At 43.4% G+C, this 22,201-nt stretch overlaps 1 protein-coding gene across 2 annotated transcripts in view; it reads right to left on the reverse strand.

Annotated features, from left to right (window-relative positions):
* Positions 1-22,201, reverse strand: part of elfn1a (extracellular leucine-rich repeat and fibronectin type III domain containing 1a) — a 67,847-nt gene that overhangs the window by 23,509 nt on the left and 22,137 nt on the right. Inside the window, exons 1-2 of one of the 2 annotated variants that reach the window (XM_052048991.1) lie at positions 5,484-6,056; positions 670-740 (exon numbers count right to left, since the gene is read on the reverse strand). The gene's annotated coding sequence lies outside the window, so the exon portion shown is untranslated. Of the gene's footprint in view, positions 1-669; positions 741-5,483; positions 6,057-22,201 lie in introns of those variants that run through there. The other variant, XM_052048990.1, reaches the window with a different exon arrangement.

The following is a 22,201-nucleotide window of genomic DNA, read 5'->3' on the forward strand; positions in this document are numbered from 1 at the left end:
CCAATTTGTGTGTGGGTGCGCTTTCACTGAAAATGCACTTAAATAAATCTGTAAAAACAAAAACTCCAATAAATAAATAAGCAAAAAGAAATGAACAATTTGGAGATGGCATGCTTTTCATTAAAAAGTTTCCATGCGGGTTTAATCACTTGCATCTCCGCTTTCCTTATGACACGTAGAACATAAAACCGACTGATGATCCCTCCCCCCCTTGTTGTTTGTGTTTATCTTTCTGCTGAATACATAAAATTTGCTGAAAAATGTTCTGATGGGGGCAGTTAATTTTGTAAAATGTGTATTCCTATTCATCCTCTGTTCCAGAAACTCAATACCTTGTTTTATTGTATTGCCTTTGTCATTAAGTTTAATTATTCTTGTAAGTGCACAGTTGCGGTGGCTGCCGCAAACGCAAACAACACACTAACAACAATAGCCCCGCCCACAGAGGGCTAGTGTACAGGATGACATGTCCTTTTGAGAGATTTGTCTTTGCCACTGTATATACTTATCATGTGGCTTAGCCATGGATCCTCTGTGATCCTCTTAGAAGGGAAGGGGGCAAAGCGTGGGTTACGGATCAGAACTTGGGGGGGGGGGGGCGGTTTGCTTATTGAAAAGCCTCAGGTGATTCAAGGTGCAGGTTGCAAAATCTCCCCACATCACATTTACCTTCGTCATCTGCTTGGAAGTCTTTGATGGACCAGAACATCCCAGATGTTGATCACCTCCTTCGCTGGACTCTGCAACACAATATTGACACCATGAGTCTTTAAAGGCAATATTTAAGAATAATCACATGAGACTAGTCTTTGTCGTCAATCAGATCTGCTTATAGATTTATGATTTTTTTTTTTCCTGGCAATATGCAGTAGTTTCTATGATTGCTCTGCTAGATTGGTAACCTCCTGTACACGTCATGCTAGAAGAGCAGCAAGCCCAGGCATCTAAATGCTCTTAGGTTTTGCCTCTGTCTTTGTTTTGTTTTTTCAGCACCGGTTGGAGTGGAGGGCGTTCCTCTCCAGCGGCGCTTTATGTACATATTTGGTTGCCAGCAATTTCTGTTCATACTTTGTTGATCCTTCGTTTTTTCTGTAACTCAACCTTTTTGTATCATACTTTATCTAAATTTGCATTTGTGGGATCCGTACACCATCTGGTTTATTTCCGAACCTTGTCACTGAGAATGGAATGAGCTGAATGAATGAGAACGTTCACAAGCCATCTTCTACCCTCTACGGTACAACTAGAAAGGAGGAGGGTGGGCAAATTTTCCATAAGGCCGCCATTTTGAAAGATCTGCGCCGCCCTCGCTAACAAGCAAACAGGCTTTGATTTACTGTTCACAAACAAAGTTACATTGAACAATGAATCAGGCGTCACTCCGCCTCTTCTCGTATTTGGGACTCCCGGTGTAGTGCCGCACATCATTTCCATTTGCGTAGTCACTTGAGAAAACGGAAGCTTTGTTTCGCTTAAATTCATGTACGTGATTATCACCCCCCGCGGCCCTCCCCCTCTCCTATTTGCTTCTGTGCTTCACTGTGCGTGGATCCAATGAGGGCTGCAATTTTCCCACCTACATGCGTATGAATGGTCGCACACGACAACCCAGAGATTACAGCGCAATCAGTATTCCTACGGCGCTCTGCAACTCTGCCGTGATCCGCGCCCCCTCCTGACTCGCAGGGTATAACATGCATCAAATGAAAGACACGGGCACGGGCAGAATTCAATCTCAACCCTCTGTAATTGGAATCTGCAAATGGGCGAGATTATCAGCAAATGAGCAGACAAGGGATATTGCAATTCAATTAGCCGGCAAGGCTGTAGTTTGCATGTCAGTGAAAGGGGCCCACAGTTTAAGTGGCAGCCGCTGTCCAGCAGAGGCCCGAGATGACTTTTAGGAACCCAGTGTCGTGTTGGTGTCGGGGTTGGTTGAGTCTTGGAGACGTCTGCGGTATTCTTTTAATTACACATCATAATGAGTCCATTTAGCCGTTCAATGACCCGTTTTACGGAGCCGAACAACCACGGGAAGCGAGTCGCCCTTGGCAGGGTCCCTTGCCACAGCTGCCCCCCCCCCCGCAAGGGGAAGAAGCCTCTCAGCCAAAAGGGAACATTTGGCTTTGAACACACAAGCTGGCCCAAGAAAAGCGTTGACGAGTGTTTGCGTGCCTCGTCACGGCGAGGAAACGTCCTCGCACAATGACGCGCGGCTCAGACATCATCATTGCGGGGATGACTACATTTATTGCAAATCAACTCTCATGAGGCAGATGCATGGGAGCGACTTTATATGCTAAGAATTTAAATCTATCACCATAAACGTCTGGATTAACTGCTTGTGACAGAGACAGGGGTACAACAAAGGTCAGTTCCAGGCCTACTTATTATTAGTACTCAGTATCAGATCTTTTCCAGGTCCAAAAAAGTTACGATTTTGTTTCCAAGATTGTGAAAATCAAGTCTCAGTGGTATAAAAAGGAGGCTACCCTTTAAATACGTAGGCTGCTTATTTACTGTCAAAGCTAAACGTTTGTACCCTTTCCCAGGGTAAAAAGGTACCCAAGCTCATTCAAGTCCAGTCTTCAAGTTATCACATCAGACCATTTTAGGGTACCAATCACGTGCATTGACGACTACACGGTAATTTCGTAATATTTTTGAAAAGGGTTGTTTGTCCCGTTGTGGGTGTGAACAGAGCCCACTTCATTTGCCAGAAATCAAAGCTACATTAATGACGCTAGGAATGAACGGATTTCAACAGTAACTCAGAGATTTTGATGCCCCTCGTTATCATCTCAATGAATAAAATTCTGAATCTGTCTGCCTGTGCCCCGATCAAAGGCGTTTTAGGCTAACTGTGCCAGCATAGCAGTTATAACTTTCACTGCCTTTCCACCAGCAAATTTTTCATTCCGCTGAGCGTAACCTCGCCATTCCACAGCGCCCTGCGTGGCGCAGACCAATTTACCAAATTGGCAAATACGCAAAAATAGAGCCCGACGGGTTGTTTTTCGATTTATGCTCTCCAATTATCAGACTACAGAAAACAAAATGTATCTTGTACTCTGTCTCGTTCGGGATATTCTTGGGTGCGCCAACTGAATGACTGCATGACTTTCAAAGGCAGGCCTTTGTCGGTTCAAGCACATTTTCAGTGGAGTGAAGTTGTTTCGTTCAGCAGCATCGGTCAGCGCAAGCATTTTGTCGCTCGGCAGATCATTTCCCAGCGTGGTGTGTTCTTCATGAACACTTTTATCGATCCGGACGGGGGGGGAAAAAAACACACTTGCATTTGTTTCACCACGGAGGCCAAGAATTCGTTTTGACAGAGGGTTTGCTGCTCCTCGCAACCTTATTGATCCCCAAGCGAAGCTCGCGCGCTTTATTCACATAGTGTGCACACTGCAGACGGATATAAAAGGAAATGGTCGCTGTTGCTCTTCAACCCACTTTCTGACCTCTGGTCAACATGTTGGAAATTGTTGATGCGTTTGGTAATATGTGCATGCCTCCTACAACTGCATGCGTGACATCAACTAGTTCGTAATATGTGGTCGCTGTGGAGGAGGGATGCTAAAAATTTTTTTCTCAAAAGACATTTCATTAGGTACACTTGCACACTCGAATAACCCAAAGCAAAAGCTCCTGGAATATAAGTGATGACATTTGTTTGTGCACGGTTTTTATCCAAATCAAGCAAAAATGTATTGAGGTTCAAATGTTTAGTGGTTTCTGTCCTTTGTCCATCATGACATGCAAACTACAAAGCAGCTGCCTGCCACTCTGTGAGCTCCATGGAAGTGAGCCAAGCGCAATAAAGCTTGCAGGTAAACTCGCTGGAAAAACGAGGGGTGGGTCGGGTGGCAGCCTGAGGAAGGAAGCGGCTTGAGGGAGATGAAGCGGCGACGCCGACCCAGAGACCACATGTGCGAACTTCCCGAAGAGCTTGGCGACACTCCAGGATGCTGACCCGCGGCGCGGGAAGGTCGAGTTGGCAGCGAGCTAACGGATTGCTGCTGACGCGCGGCACAGCGAGCACGCACATATGTGAGGACCGAAAATAGCTGGAAACGCTACAGTGCTACTGACCTGGCACTTAACACGCAGGATAGGAAATCCGCGGCCGCTTAATCTGCCCGCGAAAACTTTCCAAGGATCCACTTGTATCACAGAAACATTTATATACATTGGACGGTAAATCACTAGAAATACGTGCGTGTGTGTGTGTGTGTGTGTGTGTGTATAATATATATATATATATATATATATATATATATATATATATATATATATATATATATATATATATGAAATCAAATCTCAACATCAGAACAGGTAGCATGGCAGCAGAGGCTGATTCAAATGGGTTCATTAGCCGTCTGATCGGTCTGTGGCGCTTGTCAATCAAACTCCCTGTTAATCAAATTAATGACATGCTTCACATGCACGGGCCAATGACACCGCTGGCTTTTCTTACATGCTGATTTCCGCCGGTGTAATAGTGATAATAAACATGTACACGCACTGTCGGCCATAGGGACGTTTTGTCATTAATTTCCGCACAAGTGTTAGATGGACCTTGGCGGTGGTCTACACTCTCTTCGTGCTCGTCTGGTGTTAAATTACTTTTTGCCGCGCAGTCCTTAACTGGTAATGGGCCGTCAATCAAGGATGCCTTTGCGAGCCTTAGTTCACGTTTGCTGTACAAAGTACATTAATATTTGAGAAGAAAGTGTCTACATTCCAAGGTTCTTAAAATATCTGAGGCCACATTGATGGGCTGCTTTAGAGATGGGATTTATTTTCAAACCAGCACGAGTGTGGTGTGTAAATTCCTTCCAGTTGATCGTGCTCTCCTCTCCTTTGCTTAAAACATGAAAGTTCATGTTATCATGGTGACAGATTGAGCCTGGCTAAAAAAAAACATCACTTTATGAATGTTCCTATGATGCCGTTTGCGATGCTTCGAGATGGCGGGGCCGCTTTAGAGTGCCCCGTTATCAGCCACAAGCGTATGCGCGTCACGGAAAGAAGGCAGAAATGTGAGGTGGTTTTGAGAAAGTCGCATCAACTTTTTCCAGGCCATGTTTAATTGACACTTGATGACTGTTGAGCTGGGTGTGCTTACTGTGCATTCTGCGGACACGCTCGCAGCATTTGGGGGCGCGGAAAAGTGATAGATTTTTCACAATTTTGAAGCATCAATCTAAATTTGTCAGGTTTGTTAACAACACTTCTCTCTCTTTGGTGGGTCAAATTTCGAACGTGTGTATTGTCACTTTCCAGGGAGCTTAAAAATCTTGATTGGCCAGTTAAAGCTGTCCCACTCCAGTCCAGTAGGTGGCGGTAACGCCCAATACAAAGTGATCTGCGGACCACTCAAGCAGACTACATTAACTAGCTATCTGCCGCTGTGTTTGGATCTACATCAAAATCTCAACATTGTCTCATCTGCGCCTTTGTAATAACTCGCAAACCTGCGTTTGGGAACAGCCGCGTTGTGTACAACGAGAGGTCATCCTACATAGTAGAGTTCAGAATGGAGGGCGCCACATCCTCTGAGGGTGAACTCCGCGCTGCCGGACGACTGCGTCGGCTCCGATGTCTGCAGTGATCACAATGGCGGCGTTGGGAATGAAATGTGAAGGGAGGGGATGACACCGGCTCGGCTCGCTTAAACTTAAACGGGGGCGACAGCGATTATTTGCATAATCTTTGCATCTCAACATGGTGAATTTCTCTTAACTTGAAGCTGGAGCCCCGAGGAAAGGGAAGCTTCCATTCGTGATGAAAGTCTGTGGAACCTGCAAACAGCAAGCCAGAAGGCACACCGGCGCACAAACGGACATGTTTATGTGCAACTTTGAAATTGCCTTTCTAAAAATAGACGTTAATACTCGTCGTGTACGCTGCGCACACAAATACATCGTCAACACCATTGGAGGTAGAAAGAGAGGCGGAGTGGCTTTAATACATGATGCTCATCGTGTATTAAAGTCATGCCGGCGTGTTTTTTAGAGCACACCTAATGATGGAAATGGAATGCGGCCAAAAGTGCAAGACAGTCGCCAACATCGCAGCACGTGCACACAAAAGACAAATATTTTCTTATGCAATTTTGTTAAAGACTTTTTTCCCCCACCAAAGTATATTCAACATTTTGACTTTTTTTTTGTGTTTTTTCAGGTAACGTTAATTGTACTGCAATTTTGCAATCCTGTTCATAAAACACAATATTCAGGCGCTGTGTATTTCGGTATTTCATAAAAATTCACATATTAAGGTTCCATTGAGCAAAAAAAAAAAAGCATATTTACACAATTAATTGGTCAGTGAAAAAGCATGAAAAAATCAGGCTTACTGTGGTAGAAAAAATGGGATACTTATTTATATTAAATATAATATTTCTCTAAAGTGTATTTTCGGTTTACATTTTTCCCAAAATTAATAATGGAGCAAATAACTGCATTTATTTTTCCCCCATGTTGTGCTGTACACCACTGTAAAGAATATTATTGAGAACATTTATTATTTACAGTATATGAGACACATTATTGTATTTGATATTTCATGTTAAATCTGGCTTTCATTGTATTTTATTTAGTAATTTTCACAGTTGTTGTTTTCTAGATTTGTCATGGCAAAAATATTCCATGATTCATCAATATAAAAATTACTCTGTACATTTTATAGAATTGTGAAATATTGTGTAATGTTTGTACACCTTTTTCATTGTGGGTTGGGGGTGTTGTAGCTACTCTATGATAAAATAGTTGTAATTATTATTCATTCATTCATCTTCCGTACCGCTTGATCCTCACTAGGGTCGCGGGGGGTGCTGGAGCCCATCCCAGCCGTCTCCGGGCAGTAGGCGGGGGACACCCTGAATCGGTTGCCAGCCAATCGCAGGGCACACAGAAACGAACAACCATTCGGACTCACACTCACACCTAGGGACAATTTGGAATGTTCAATCAGCCTGCCACGCATGTTTTTGGAATGTGGGAGGAAACCGGAGCACCCGGAGAAAACCCACGCAGGCCCGGGGAGAACATGCAAACTCCACACAGGGAGGCCGGAGCTGGAATCGAACCCGGTACCTCTGCACTGTGAAGCCGACGTGCTAACCACTGGACTACCGGGCCGCCAGTTGTAATTATTATGCACAGTAAATTACATACACTATTAGTGGCATATTTATATTTTCTGTATTGTATTTAATTTTTTTCAGATTAATTCATTTTTATTATTTGCATTTGCACATAAAACATTGAACTGGAACATATCAAAAGTAATAATTTTCTCCAGACTGGAAACCCTGACAGTCGGAGCATCTGAAAGCGGCAGCACTTTGTTTTGAGCTCCAATTACATAAGCATGCGATTCTGCCGGCGGAATATCTAAGGTCTCATCTTTATCTCCTTGCGTTCTCGCTGCCGTGCCGCGGTCAGAATAGCAGCAGAAGTACCCAAAGTGTCCCCGCGCGCTCGCCGGTGACAAAGCTGTTCATGTCTATCTTCCTGCTTTCCTCGATTATGCTTAAAGCACATCTTTGTGACATCTTTTCTTCTCGCTTGCCCTCCGCCGCCTTGAGTGACACGTCTGGTAATTTGTTATTATCTGCAGGAAGTAGGGTAGAAGGTGAAGGATGGCAAGTGGAACTCGACTGTACTATATTGCTGGTAGCGGGTTTTTCTTGGGGCCAGTCAGACCGGAGCGGCGAAAGGAGGGCATTGTGGGGTTGAGAGAATTTAGGGGGAGGGGGGGGGATGGCCCGAGGAAGTCCGAGCTTATAACATGGAAGTCTTTTCAAGAAAATAAAAGATTTATGCCACATTCAGCTCTTTCAGCCCCCCACCCACTGCATCAGGATCTTTTATATCCATAATGCGACCTGGGCTGGTAAAGGGGTCCTTGGTTTATGATAGTTCCGGCATTTGCAATTTTAAGGTTACCAATGGCGTGTAACATGTGAATTTGTGCGCGCTCAGTAACTGCTGCACTTCCTATTTCTCATTTGATTGTTTGGTGAAATATGTCGTGACATGTAGGGTCCCTCAGGGGTCTGTCTCGGGACCCCTTTTGTTCAGTTTGTGTTTGTCAAATGTTTCAGAACGCCAACGTTTGCTTTCATGGCAATGCAGATGATACACACTTTGATGGTATTTATCCATTTCCACAAATGGCAGCAGTTCAATTAACATGCTGTGACACCGTCTAAAGCAAATTAACAAATGGCTGAACCAAATCTTCTTTCAGCCTACCAAAACAAAACGGGAGTAATTCCTTTTTGTTTCAATTCGTTGGAGAAAGAAGTTGTCCATCCCCACTACTTCTACTACTACCACGACTGTTAAATTATTTAAACTGCATCCTGTACAATCGTGGGCTCTTTTGAAAAGCATTCACATCGGCCTAGCACTTGTTTGGACCCTTTCATATGAACAAAACTGTACGGACTCAGTCCCTTTGCCAATGGGACTATTTCTGTACCCTTTTTTGAACTATCAACAATACTTCCTTATATTTCGAGGTTCGATTGTGAAGTGGACGAAAACCGCCAGATTTGAGACCAAATCCAAGCAATTTGACATTTATCGCCCATCAATGGAAAATCGGATGATAGAGGAGATTGATGGCTCCTGTATTCAACAATATCAAACTCCAATTAATTTGCCATCCAATGACAAAGCAAATACAGATGTAACAGCAGCTGTCAAACGCAGCACAGCCGCTCGGCAACGATTCAATTAAGAGCCAAAGCGGGCCATCCTTCATTCTCAACGAGCGCTGTCATCAGCGCCATCGGCGGACCTGCATGCCAATTGTGATTCTGACTTCACCCGAGCTTCCCATGGCCCTGCATGTTTAATAGGCGCCATTATCCCAGATTACATTCAATGCAAGGTTTCAGTCGAATCACCCGAAGCTGCCCTCCAAACTTTCATCTTAAGGACAAGAAGCACAAGCTTGACTGAATCGACTGTGAGGAGTTTTTGACAAAGTTCCCCTTAATTAGTTTTCCTTGAGATAAACATCATACAAATGTCGAAATAAGCCATTCAATTCGAAGCCAGCTTGGAGGAAAGGATGCATAATTCTTTAAATGTCATCTATAATTTATTTACAGCCACTTTAAGCGGGTTGTTTACAACGAATTTTCTGCAATGGCACGCATGCTATGTGGCTTTTTTTTCTAGCCAGGCATGGGAGGGCGGGAGGGGAATAATCTTTTGTACCATACGCCTTTCTGTGACATATTCGCTAAACTTTAGTCTCGGATTTCATTAGGTTAGACAAAGTTCAACCTGCCGGCCTTTTAATAAAGGTGGTAAGCTCCAAACGTGAACCTGTCATCCTCGTTACCCCCTCCTCACCGTCCTTTATACACAACAGCAAATCTACAGTGTCGGTAAAAACAATGTTTAATGTTCATTTATCCATTTGATGAGGTATTTATATTTTAAAAAGTAGTTATTGTCTGCAACTTGTACTTTTTGTTAATATTTTTAATATTTAAGTTGCAAATGTTGTCTCAATTTGTTGTGGCTGATTTAGCTTTAATTTGTGTGTGTGTGTTTTTTTTAAATATTTGATGTATTTTATTTTATTATTACAAAAGTAATATTGTAAGGCAATTTTTGAATGTGCGCTTGAGTTGTATTATTCTAAAGTAACAAAGTAACTCGTACCTGAGTACAATTTCTGGCTACGCAACTCACCCTGGCTTAGGGTGAGTAGCTGACTAGCTAGGCATGTTGCAAGTTTCTACTCTTTTCGGAGACAACTTATCTTCTCATTCGTCTTCTGAATCCTATTTGTTGTACTCGAGTCTGAGTCAATGCTCACAAGAGCAGAATGGACTCCGCTACCTTTTGGCTGCGTTCCCGAGCGAAGTCACAGCGGTGTTTGGCGGATGTGGTCGAAAAAGGGCCTGTGCCTCGTAAAGGACAAGAGGCGTAAGCCCTCCGTTGCGCGCAAATCGATGAAATCAGGGGAGAGTTAGAGTACCGCGGGGCCCGCCGAGCGCCCTTTTAAGCCGCGAGAGTTGTTTGCAGAGCTTGTCAAGATGAATGAGGGCCATGAAAGTCCTTCTATTTAAGTTTGCTATTATGCCCCAAAAGCGGCTCGGATTCAAATTTCTCCGGTGTTGGAACCTGGAGGTGTGATGTGTGAGTTGAGGCGAATGAGCAGCACATTTACTGCTAGACGATTCATACGCTGCGGTGACATGATGCAAAATGAAAAACGGTCCAACATGAACGTGCTGGTGGAAAGCGCGTGGAAATGTCATATATGTAAGTGGGAAATTGACGTGCCATTATAATAGTCTGATCGTTTCAAAATGTTGTCTTTGAGCACTCGTAACAGTATGTTAATTCAGAGAGGCAGCGTGTAAACGAAAATACGTGGTGGACAAATTACCGTAGCATGTGATGTATGTTCTAGGCGTGCTTGAGATGTTTATTCACACAAGTTCAACTTGACTGCAAAACTAAAAGCACAACACAAATCAATTGCACACAGTGTATATGAATATGTAACATGGAGCTAGCCTAATGCTAACCATGACTGGATATTTCTATAAGGCGGCTAGCAAGAATTAGCATCAGAACTCACATGTAGGATTCCCCTTCAATAAAGAATGTTTGCACACAAATGTAGTAACATGCGCAGCCACAGCCAGGTCTTATGATAACACTGCTTTCATTTTTTTCCTAATCTGTGTAAAATTAGTTAATTGGTGAAGTTCAATTGTGACTTTGTTCTTCTCCTCTCATTTTATCTTAATGTGTTTATCTCCATGAATACATTAAATGCCACTGGCTCAAATAGGCCAAATTATTGTGGCATGTTATTATGATCGTACTTGTTACAAATGTATTTTTTAGTTTTTCCTTTTTAATTTATATTTAAAGTTAAATTCTGGTAGTTGTTTTTAAACCAGTGATGAATCGAGATTTCAATATCACTCAAAATAATCTGGATTATAATGCCCCCATTCCCCAACTCTATATGGCTATTATATAAATAGTTCTTCACAGAGGATACATACTATATGCCTGTGAGCATTGTTATATTAACCATATACATGCAAGACTCCACCTTTTTGCTCGGATACCTTTGTTTTATTTGTTTAATTTGACAACAACCTTCATCTGAAAGTGGCAAAAAAACATCTATAAACCGTAATTTTATTATTATTTTTTTTGGATATTTACTACCCTTGTATCTGAAGACACTGCCGTATAGCCTGCTAATGGATGTTTGGACCATTTCTGCTGCACACACATTCCCTGCAAATGTGATATTAATCCACTCATGAACTGAAAGTGCTCTTTTCACACTAAATATGAGCAACGAGATGTCCCCCCCCCACCCCCCGGCGTTTCTCTCCCGGCTTTCTCTCCGGGGTGATGGGGCAGAGTCTCAGTCTGCAGGTGATTGCATCTTATTCTCATAGCAATGAACTGGCTGGCTCATTCACAATGTTGATGAAGTGTCATGACTCTGCAGATGTTGAGCTAAATCGGCCTTTTTTGGATGCAAAGTCAATGTAAATAAAAAATGACATGCCAGGAACAGTCATTGCTACTTTATTTTGAATTAATGCTTTTTTTGTTTGTTTGTTTTGTCATACACATTATTTGGTGACGTATAAAATTATATTGCTTATGCTCAGTGTTCCCTTATGTTATTGACGAATTTTTTAGATCCCATCGGACGGCATATGTTACGTCACGTTATGACTGTCCAAATAGTGAATTTAATCAAACTAATGGCACTAAGTTGAGTGTTGAGTTTGATCTCATATTTCCCCGAGTCATCCTTTTGTGGCATGTTGAGCGTCGACAAAGCTGCGGCGATGTGTGCAGCAGCGAGCATTACTCAGTGTCCTTCTATCGATGCATCTTGCCAAAGTTAATTCATTAAAGACGTTGGTATGGAGCTATTGCACTCTGGGAGGTGTGTGTGTGTGTGTGTGTGTGGGGGGGGGGGGGGTTAAGGCAGAGCCCAGTGCGAGCGCCCCATGTGCCTCTGCGTGAGAAGAATTAAAGCATCAATTTTATGTCGTAGTGAATGGTCCATATGTTGAACCTCCCTCCAAGGAATTGATACAAACTCTCATCAATAGCGAACAATAAATGTCGGGGTCTATTTCGATGAAAACGGACATAACCAGCAAGCCGGCGGACCTAAATGAAGCTATTTTCCGCCTTTGCAGAAAGCAACGTCGTCTGAATGGAAACGTCCGACGTTAATTCTCTGCAGCAATCAGTCAGAAAGCAGCTTGTTTTTTCAGCTCCCATTTCGTGACGGAATGACACCAAACTCATTGGAACGCTGCACAAACAAGCAGAGGAATCAAATGACCCAATAAAAATAAGTTGGTGGGTTGGCTTTACTGCTTAAAAACTTGCCAAACGGAAAGCTGGGGAAGATGACTTTGGCAAAGCAAAATGAGTAAAAACTGAAATACAAATGAATCAGAGCCAATTATGAGTTTAGGTGGAAACTTTGCAGAAAATCAATACTCTTCACTCCATGCGTATAAGGGCAAATAAATGCCTCGCCTCAAATAGAGGCCCTGCTGCAATATAGTGCTATAGTTCACGTGTGGACGTGAAAGCTGTTAACCAAAGCTGTTTGTTAGCTCATTTGCTAACCACAGCAACAGCACCTAAAACACCTACGGAGTCTTTAAGAGTGTGAGGTTGTGATGAAAACGAGCTGCATGTGCAGTGTTTGAGATGGAGTCATATTAAAGATAATCTTATGCTGTGGTTAGCATGACATGTGTATGTGTGTCCATTTTAACTCCATCTATTCTATCTATCTTTCTAGCTATCAAGCTAGCTAGTTGGGTAGCTAGCTAGCTATCGAGGTAGCTATCAGTACTGGGGAGATAGGGAGAGAGATTCCTACTGTATCTCTTTTTAATCGTGTTACAATTATATAACTTTTGTTTGCCATTTAATCTTGAAAGCTCCTTTAAATCCCCATTATGTTCCCGACACTTGTTTATATTCAGAATCTCATGAAAATTTTATCAGCAGCATTAGCATGCAACAATAACTTGAGTGTGAAATAATAGATTTTGCTTTTTTTAGCCTCATGTCAACTCCCCGGTGAGGAGGTTTTATTAAGCAAGGTGTGAGTGTATTTATTCATTCTTACTGCAACGTAATGCAGCCAGCCATTTGTTGACACACTGGACTGTAACTACCATAGAAACACATTATGCAAATAGACAGTGTGGACCCATTTGCGAGTTATTAGTCCCCCCCCCTGTAGTTGGAATTGCCAGTGTGAAGGTGAGTTAGAGGCGAGCGAGGAGAGATTTAGTGACACCGGATCCTGGAAAAGATGCTGTTGGATCACACCGGCTTCCACACAACTTGTATTGTAGCAGCATGTGGTGCGGCATTGTTGAACAGCTTGTACTTGAGGCAGCTTTAATGCAACAGGATTTGCCGGAATCCACTTTGGACTGGGATGGTGGCTCATTTGCTGCCGATGGACACACCAGGCGGAGCTTGTACGGGTTAGCCGAGCAACTTCCGTGACGCAACTGATCCGTACAGATAATTTAAACTTGTCGCCCACTAAATAGATGTCATGACTCCATATTGTCCATTTGAGATGTAACAGAGTGGAAATTAACTCTCCGGAATCTGATTTGTGTCAAAGTCAGAGCTCCCATTTTATGTACAACACTCACCAATTGAATAGGCACCCCCAGAGCAGCTCATGTGTCCTTAAATAACAAAATTAGATTAAGTGACCCATATGTAAAAGGGAGCTTTTGGCGAATTAAAATGAGTCAAAATGACTCATAGTGACTGAGATTTGATTGTGAAGTGATGGCGTAATCAAAATGACAACATATGGACCATCGCATAACATGACTCATTTCGTCATTCTTGCTCATTACACTATTAACAGTGTTGTCACAGTTACCTTGTTACCTAATTGACTTAATTTACTGATTACCTGACTTCAAAAGTGACTTAGCTACTTTCCTGATTAAGTTCATTAATTAACTGAGTTAGATTAGAAGTTACTTTCGTGGTTATATTCAGCAGACGCCGACAGCTCCGCTTAACATAAAATTGACAACAGGTAGGTCGCTAGCTAGCTAGAACTGATGGACTTAACATGGACACACACACACGTCATGCTAACCATATAGCACAAGATTGTCTTTAGTATGACTCCATTTCGAAGTTCATTGGAGGCGCATGTGTAACAGTGACATTTAACTTTAATTTTTCTTCTTTGGAAAGAAAAATGCCCATGTTTGCTCGTGAGGATTTTCTTCTATGCGAAAGCTGTATCGAACGTGCATAAATGGATGGACATGTTGCTCGGCTGAATTCACGGGGCTCAAGCGGAACCGCCCGTCTCGGCGGGTATTAAACACCATATGCTAGTTTCGGCCACTTGGCTAACTGAATGACAGACATATCAGACGAAAAGCTGCTGACACCGTCTGCATGTGTTCTTTGGCCCACACTCAGACCAGACCGCCTTTGTGGAAGCGACGTTTCCAACTTGCTGCAGTGCGAGGCTCACCAACGTCGCTCCATTTCAGCCCGCCGCTCGCATTAGCAAAGTAGGATCATAAATAATGTGTCCCCCCCCCACAAACAGCCAGTCAGTAAAGCGTATCTTTTCACAGCCTCCGACAGGCGGTGGCTGTCTCACACACGCACGCACACACCACCCGCACCCACAGACGCTCACAAAAATTCCCCATGGTGACTTGCTGATTTTTCAGCGCCACACATTTGTCTCTGTCATCTCCCGTTTGCTTTGCTGTTCACGTCGTGACTTGTTTATCACATGACACGTATGCCGCTGCATTGCAATGCACAACACCCACAGGCGTCGTGCATTGATGACGGTGGATTGGGTTCCACGGCTGCAGTGCCGCTGTTACTGCACCGTATCAATATTAAAGTACAGGACGGATATACGAACTAAATGTTTGAAGCGGCTCTCATTACGATGCAGTGGATTTTGACGAACTGCAAAACATGACAGGATATGGTATGCTGTACAGGTATTAGCAATACAATCGTACCTATTTACGGTATTTACGTGGATCTATTTTTCCTAGTACTTTACGCCAGTCACAAATGCTGGCTTATATATCACACGCTAGCATAATTTCTAGAATGGTGCAGCAATCGTAGTCCAACGACGACCCGGGTTGCCGTGTTCGTTGTGTGCCAAGCGGCTCAGAGCAATTAGGGAAGTGGAAAAGGATTCAAGGCCAGAATACCCATGAGTGTTTCTTTGACTGTCTTCATTTATCTAAGCAATTAGTTGTTATTGATACAAATTTGTGTGATGGGCAGAATGTTTTGGTACTGGCGAGTGAACTGCAACTAACAGTGTGCTGTCCAAGTCGGCACAAAAGCAAGCTCTCATTTATTCAGGTTGTTGAAGCAACAATTATGTTTGAGCGTTTTGGCTGCTCAACCCGTATTGTTTTGTGTTTTGGGTGTCTTGAAAGGCGCTTATAAATAAAATGTATTATTATTATTAGGATACGCTGGTAAGGTTATTTATATTACCATTTTTTTTAGTAGTTTAATAGCCACACTGTTATTTTCATCATCTCACAGTTTGATACTGTTGCAACTTTCTTGACTCTGAAGCTTATTTTAAAAGCAATGACCCTATAGTTAGCCAGATTTTGTTAGTACACAATTCTCCTGAATTTTTTTTTAAATAAGCATATTTCAGGCACACTAATGAGGAAAAAAATGTAGGATTGTGAAGAAAAAAAAGTGAGAAAATAAACGACTCTTTATTTCAATTCCAAGATTCTTGACTTGAGATATTATATTGTAATATTATTTGGATAATATATATATATATACAGTATATATATATATACATAATAAATAAATTCCTAATAATACATAATAATACATACGTAATATATAAATAATATACAAATACAAATATATAAATACAATAGATCATAAAATATTAAATTAATACATACGTATTAATAAATAATAAACATCATAATAAACCATTAAATAATTAATTAAATAAATATTATTATGACTTGCCTCTCATGATACGCTGTTGTCATGGCTCCAGCGCTATTCTTGCATTTCATCTCATAATAATACTCATTTATCCAAATATTGTTTGCTTACATTTCCCCACAAGGTGTAGCAGTTGACATGAGTAACTGAGATCAAGGAATGATCACATTGACTGAATTACATTTCGGGCCGTGCGTTCGGCAAACATGCCCGAAGCAACAAATCACAGCGTGCGAAGCAACGATCCAGCGTTGTCGCCGAGTTGTTTGTTCAGGAGGTGCGAGAAAGTCACAGCGGACGCAGTTGAAATCATAGGTTGCGGGTATCTCCTTGATTGTGTTGACTTTTCAAAGCTGACTGGCGCTGTGCCAATGTGTCGGCTGCACACTGAGACCGCTCGTCATCGCATAGGCAACAACCCCCACTCCCTCCACCACCACCACTGCAACCCCACCACCTCCCCGGCGCCTTCCCTACTGATGGCATACAGCTTGTCAGCGCCTCACAAACTATAAGGATACGCTCAGCCTGCATTCATATGAACGTGTTCATTTTCGGTGACGTTAACCCCTTCAGGGTTACTCCAGTGGACAGCTTATTGTCACGTTGTGCCAGAGGCGATGAAAGATCGCCTCGTGCACAACAAAATAACGAGGTGGATCCCCAAGTAAAGCAGACACGAAAAGATTTTGTATGAACACAAAAAGTCTTTAATAACGAACAGAAAGAGCCCGACAGGGAAACAGTAACAAAAAACGCTGGTCAAATAAGGACCAGGGAAGAAATAAGGAAACAACCGAAAACGCTCGCTGAAAAAACAAAGTGCGAGGAAGTACTGATTAGACAATATATATGTATACAATTTAGTGACTAACGCGAATAGCAAGAGTAATGGCCGCAAGGCAAGAAGGCAACGAGAAATCTACAATAGAGGAATTAGCACGAGAGAACAATGGCACGGCGTGGAATTCTCCGGCAGTGAGTGGACTGCCCGAGCCTCTTAATAAAGGCAGATAATCAACCCGAAATGACGAACAGGTGTGCAGTTGGCGGAGGGAAAAGCCCGCCCCCTGCTGGAAGACACGGGACGTGACACTTATCATGTTATGAGGTTACAGGGTGCATGAAAGGATGACGATGAATGGATGAATTATGAATCTGCGAGCGTAGCATGACGTGCGACAACGCCGCGGCACCCTTCGATTATCGCAGGGAGACGCGATGCAAATGGATGTCGCCTGTTGTCATCCATTTCCAGTCCAAATGAGTCCATCGACAAGAGTTACTTGTTTATTTAGTCGACGTCGGAGTTTTGCTCGTGTTGGCTTTGACGCTCTTTTTCTTTCTTGGCGTCAAAGCGAGAGCCCATCGAACACAAGCTCATGACCGTCAGCCGATGGTCATGATTTTTAGGGATGCAACCATGTATCAGAAGGAAGATGGGCGATGCACTGACAAGGTGACGTTTTTGTCTTCATTTGTTCTTGAACCATCCGGGGACCGCTTCGTTTTGACGTGTTGGACCGAAAAAGGCAGAAGTTTGAACATCAAACCCACGACACTATTTTCACTTTGTTCAGTTCTGGCAGGGTCGAGGACCTGATTGCGGGGAAGCGAGGTGGATGCACATCAAAAAAGGACTTTAATCTTAAAAGAACAAAAAAAAAGGCAAGCAAAAGAAGGCACTGACAAAAACGTTGAAACTGAACGGATTTTGTTCCAAAAAAAAAAAAAGTCCCAAATGGAAGAGAAAGAGTCTTGTTTTCAAACAACTGGAAAACAAAAGCAAAGAGTCAGGCCGCTTCATTGGGAGAGACGACTACAAAAAAGTGTTTGGACAAGTGGAACGTTTTCTTTCACAGCCAGCAGACTCCTCTGCGGCGGCGCCGCCTTTTGAGGAAGACGAGAACAAGCAACTGTCGGCCCTCTTGAGTTAAACAGCCGATCCGGAGGAGGACGTCTGTCTCCACAAGAGAACACCGACTCGAGCGCAACACTTTTTTTTACGCCAGCGCTGACGGCTGTCAACGACTTCTCCTCGCCGGCTGACGGACGTCCATCAAGGCCCGTGAGTGACTGATGGTTGAGTGCGCCGAGCCCGAAGAAACATCATGCTAGCGTTGGGTTATCGCAGGTTGCAGCTTAGCATGTCAACTGCGCATTGTCGCGCGTTGCCGTCAGACGTTGGGGTGCCGGACGGCGACGTGCTGATGGATGTGAGCGGGGTCGGCAGTCATGATTGTTTTCAGAGCACATCGGGAAGGAAACATATCCCACGCCACTGGGTAGTTTTTTTTTTTAAGACGTCCGATAATCGGCCCATCGAGAGGTGAAAAAAAATGTTCAATTTCACCCCGGTTATCAGGATGTGTGTACACCACTTAACATTTACGAGTGTCAGTATTGAATGTTTTCACAGCAGGGGAGGAAAGAAAAATTGATCACTGATAGACATCTGAGCCTTTGCTGATTCTAACCGGAAAGGGGGCAGGAGAGTGGGGGACAAATGCTGGAATATGGCCAAGGTTCAACCTTTAAATCGCATTGAAGGCTCTAAATGTACTTTTTTAACAAGTACCTTGATTCAAAAATAGATTTGACTGCTGGTTATCATGATCACGGAGCGACTGGCTTTTTCATTGACGTTTCCGATGACACGGACGAACTCTGGGCAATGTGCTGCAGGCATTATATTTGGCTAAATTATTCAAATTCAAGCCAAATAAGTCTCGCTTACCCTCTCTGTACAACTATTTCCGACAACTTGACGATGCCCCCTTCGCCAAAGCCGAACCTTTGGCGGTACGCCTGGCAATGCAACCCCTCGACGCCTTGAATTTTTGTCATTGTTTACGGTTTAATCCATCACGTTCTACCAGCCTGACAGTGACTATTGTTTATGAACATGATGAGAATCTCTATATTCAAGTCAAGTCAAGTCAACAGTATTTATAGAGCACTTTCGAACAGCCATCGCTGCATACAAAGTGCTGTACATGGAGCGATTTAACATAGACAATAAACAGTAAGACGAATCGGTAATAAAGGCGGTGGAAAAGCACCAAACAGTAAAATCAAGGACAAATCATGCTGAGTCGAACGCCAAAGAATACAAGTGAGTTTTGAGGAGGGCTTTAAAGATGGGCAGCGAGGAGGCTTGCCGAATGTTCAGTGGGAGGTCATTCCAGAGAGTAAGTGAGAGAGAGGGATGCCAGAGTAGGAGTTATATGCTCCCTCTTACGAGTACCAGTCAAGAGGCGAGCAGAGGCATTCTGGACCAGCTGAAGGCGCTTAATGGAGGACTGGCTGACTCCAAAGTACAAGGCATTGCAGTAATCCAGCCGGGATGTGACAAAGGCATGAATTACGGTCTCAAAGTGTTCATGTGAGAGGAGAGGTTTTATTGTTTATTATAAAATAATAAATATTTTGTTTATTATTATTCAAGATGAATAGCTGCTGCCTATACACATACGTGGAATGACCAAAGTAAACCGCTATGGGGGAAAGTGCCAGTGGTAAAAAAAAAAGAAAATACAATTTAAAAAGCGCATGGATGATAAAACAGGCAAAGTAGAAAAGTAAGCATTGAACATCCAGCAGAGCCAACTGTGTCTTGCCTCAGAAGGCGCTTGTAGCAGACCATTAAAGTTGCCCTCAGTCGGTTGTGGTCAGTGCTCCTCACACTGTGTGGAGGGTGGGGGTTGGAGTGATTGTGCGTTAGGTCGGTTGGGAGGAGGATGGGAGGGGTGGGAGGCTGGGATAGAAGAAGAGGGGAAGAGACAGCAGATGTGATGCAGGCTTGAGGTCGAGAAACGCATCCCTCCAGCGCGGGGGAAGGCAGCTACACAGTGCTTTTCAGCCTCAGGCGCCTGACGCTGAGGTGCGGCACGATGCTGTTCCAGCAGCCCATCAGCACATCAGTATTGCCGGGCTGTGATGCCTTTGTTTACAACTGTGCTTGTAAAACACATCCCAGGTGACTTAAGAAGACAAGGGAGAGGCTCCGTTTTGCTGTGCAACTTACTCAGTGATACTCGGCATAAAAGGCAACTGATATGGCGTATGTCGAAACAAAGTTGAGGGTGACCTAACCCCCCCCCCCCCCCCCCCCCCCCCCCGCGACTGCACCGTTAGGCACACCTGCACCGTTTTATTGCCATCCATATGCCGAGTCACCGGACAGTCCATCGAATACAAGAGCTTTTTATCTATATGTGTGTTTTGCGATGCGACTAGGTGCCATATACACACGCTAAAGTTTACAGCTAAGTATTGGTATCACATGACACTGAACCCTCACACCCCCTAGTCAGTACAAATGTTTTAAGCATATTCAAATCCAAGTTTTTTTAAAACTTCGCTTCCACCTATATATTTAAGCAGTATCAGACAAGAGGGAGTCATGTTTCGTATGTCATCATCTGAGGCCAAATGTACGATCTCGCAGTGTTTTAAAAAAAAAAACTTCTTTATTTTGTTACCGGCAATAAGTGATGACAAATCGTGATTTGTTTATTTAACCAGACGTTCGGGACTGCCAGCAGAAATGGCAGCAAACAGTCAGAATTAGCCGTTAGCATGCTATGCTAACCAGCCAAAGCGATCATACAATACAATACAATACATGCTGATTTATATAGCGCTTTCACAACAGCGGCAGCTGTAACAAAGCGCTTTACAAAACAGTTAACATAAAGTAAAATAATAAACACAACACATAACATAAAACACGGACAGTCGTGCAGTCCTAACCACTTTTCCGTCACACGCTTTGTTGTTTGAAGCGGTTTGAGATGAAAGAGGAGAGAATCAAAGTGTCCTTTAACCAGTGGATCAGAGACGTCATGCTCAAATGTGCACACGTCGGCTACAAGCTAAGTTTCAAAGTCAACAAGAAGCTGTAGCATCCATTGACGAAAAAAGAGATTGGTTCACTTCTCCTGTCCCATGGAGATCCATTTCAATTCCAAGCGGCGACTCACGGTTCCAAATACGCATCGGCGCTCTTCGCCAACGCTCCTCTCTCCTCATCCTCAACTTCAGCGGCCATCCATCCAGCCGCACCAACGCCAATTGTCCATCATGTCAGCGTTGACAAAAGAAATTAAACAAACGATGCTTGTTTCAATGTTTTATGGAGCAAGTCGGAGAATGACTATCTATCTATCAACATTTTTTTTCATAGAAAATAGGAATTTTTGATGGCATTCAAATGTGAATGTCTACCTAATGAGATGATTGTGTGGAGTGTGTAACAAAGACCCAGGGGGCCTGAAATTTGAGGCCATCTGCAGGGCATGGACATGGGTGCACGTGTGCCACTCGTGTGTCTGACAAATAAGATCGGAGCTGGCCCAAAGGGAATGGAGTAACCCTCGGGCGCTCTGTCTCCGTGGCGCCATTGACAATCGTCTGATAACGATAGCCGTGACACACGTCACCTTATTTTTCCATCCCCTTTCGCCTACTACACCAGTATCACTTGATCCCGCTGTGGTTCAAAAATATGGAGCATATCCCGGGCATGGCAAATAATGGATTAGAGGGATTAGAGGTGAGCAAAAATGAAAAAAAAGAGGACTCATGTTTTGCATATTACATAGGAAGAGATAAAGCTCGCTACGTCAGCGCGCCGCGTGTCAAGGAGGCGACAGGCTGAGACAGATGGAGCGTTTCTCCACGGATGTGACCAGCAAAAATCAATTTACAGAAAGTAAATGTTCATTTCCGAGGGTTTGAGGAGGGGGGAACGGAAGATTGAGTCGACTCGATGGCACGCAAATGATGCTAATGGGAACAATGATCCTCCCCCCATAGGATCCAATTATAAGCTTGTTATTCTCGCTATTCATAACGCTTTGTGTCTTAGCGAGGGCAAAATAATAATTCCCCTGCTACAAAAAGTGATTAGAAAGGTGAGTGCGTCGCCCTCGCGCAAATAAACTTGTCCCAGCTCATTTCAGTCCGGCTCTAATGGTTGATATATTCTGTCTTGACTCATTTTTATGTCCCAAGCGTGAGGTACAAATGCCAGCATAAAGTTGTTTCGTTTCTTCGTCATTATTCATTTTTAAGTCGAGTAAATCACAATTTGGAGAGCTTTTCCAAACTCAGAAACGACC

Source organism: Hippocampus zosterae, chromosome 17 (assembly GCF_025434085.1).
Source record: "Hippocampus zosterae strain Florida chromosome 17, ASM2543408v3, whole genome shotgun sequence".
In the NCBI taxonomy this organism is placed as follows: Eukaryota; Metazoa; Chordata; class Actinopteri; order Syngnathiformes; family Syngnathidae; genus Hippocampus; species Hippocampus zosterae.